Below are 1,995 nucleotides of genomic sequence, written 5' to 3' on the forward strand. Positions count from 1 at the left end.
TCCAGGTGCAGCAGCTGAAATCTGACACATACTATGGTAAAGATGGAGTTTGTTAAAGAGGAGATTGACGACATGAGTGTTTCAGGACCATCCAGAATAAAACATGAAGATACTGAGGAACAAACAGGTTGGTGTCCATTCTAGATTCTTCATTGTTGACTGCTGACAAACATTAAAACTGCTGTTAAAAAGAATTAGTGGCTCTGAAATAATGAGCAATAAGAATGTTCAATTATCATCTAAATGATCATATCCACATTTAATTTTTTTAACAAGGAATGACAGAGCTAACCTTTGACTTTTTTGGTTTCTGCTATTAAATCAGGTTCACTTTAACTGATGTTAACCACATCATTTGTTTATTTTAGACCGAATGGAAGTAAAACAGCAAAGACATGAGGTGAATGAAGTGGAGGAGGAACGTTGTAAGATCAAAACTTCAAGAAAAGAAGCCAAACAGCTTCACACCTGCTCACAGTGTGGAAAGAGTTTCAGACTAAAAGGAGTCCTTAAGAAGCACATGAGGATCCACACTGGAGAGAAACCATACACATGCTCTCAGTGTGGAAAGAGTTTTGCTGCAGCATCAGGTCTCAGTTATCATCTGCACGTTCACTCTGGAGAAAAGCCTTTTAACTGTGATCAGTGTGGTAAAAAGTTTATTTCATCATCAAGTCTAAAAACACACCTTACAGTTCATTCAGATGAGAAGCCTCATGTGTGTTCGTACTGTGGAAAGAGTTTTTCACGACTGGACAGTTATAAACAGCACCAGAAAATCCATTATGAAGTGAAAGATCATGTGTGTTGTGAGTGTGGGAAGAGCTTTACTAGAGCTGATCATCTGAAACGGCACCAAATAATTCATACTGGAGAAAAACCTTACAAGTGCTCATATTGTGACAAGAGTTTCACTCAGTCTGGAAGCCTGAAAAGACAGGAGCTAATGAAATGAGCTTAATGTGCCAATTTACAGAAGATCTCAGACATCATCATAATGAATGAGGAGAAAACAGGGAACTATTGGCTTTTTAGCAGCTCATTTAGGCTAATGATAATCAGGACAGATTATTCAGTGTAAATTAAGTGAAAATAATGTAAAATATGAAATGGAATATAAAATCAATGGACCTCATTCATGAAACTTTCATAAATATATGAGTAAATTCAGAGTAATTTGCGCGTAAAACACACCTTCCAGAAAACTCTCCTCTGGATTCACAAACGCTTGGTAAGCATCAGATTTGATAGTTAAACACTAATGAATTCAATCATTCTTAAATGGTGCGGCGACATGCACGCTCATTCACAATTAGCATAACCCCGCCTAAGAATTAATTTACAGCTAATTTACGTGTCCAAGAACGCAGTGGAATATTCTGGACTCCTTTCTCAGGTTTAGCTCCAATATATTGCATAAATGCGATAAAAAAAGACTAATAGGCCATATGCCTAACAACACATTTTCAATTAACGTGTGTCCACCAAAGTGTTGTAGCCAGCTGAAAAATGCCAGGAGCTCTTCTGAAAATGCCCAGCTCGCGCTTGAGAACGCTGCCACTGTGTTTTTCCAGACGCTTTGGTTACCAGTGTAATTCATTACAAGTAACGTGAGTTACGTAATCAGATTACTTTTGTCAAGTAACTAGTAAAGTAACGCATTACTTTTTTAATTTACAAGAAAATATCTGAGTTACTTTTTCAAAAAAGTAATGCCAGTTACTTTGTTTTCCCATTTATTGACTGACAAGTCTCCTGTCCCCATGTTGGGAGAAATCGGAAGTGCAGAAGAGTTGTGTGCGCTGTGTGAACATGATGTTACTGTAGTTCTAGACTAAATGTGAATGTGCATTAATTCATCCCACTCACAAAAAACAGATTTAGTATTCATCAAAATGAATTAAAACAGTGAAATGCAAACTCAGAATATGACTCAAACCTGCAATAATTAAATATGTTAAATAACACAAATGTATCTAATCCCATTTTATTAAC

The 1,995-nt window shown here is 36.6% G+C and overlaps 1 pseudogene; it reads left to right on the forward strand.

The window, feature by feature from the left end:
* The window catches only part of LOC107566892 (zinc finger protein 850-like), a 17,417-nt pseudogene continuing 15,422 nt past the window's right edge, over nt 1–1,995 (forward strand).

The sequence above is a fragment of the Sinocyclocheilus grahami genome, unplaced genomic scaffold (genome assembly GCF_001515645.1).
Source record: "Sinocyclocheilus grahami isolate Dianchi unplaced genomic scaffold, SAMN03320097.WGS_v1.1 scaffold1110.1, whole genome shotgun sequence".
In the NCBI taxonomy this organism is placed as follows: Eukaryota; Metazoa; Chordata; class Actinopteri; order Cypriniformes; family Cyprinidae; genus Sinocyclocheilus; species Sinocyclocheilus grahami.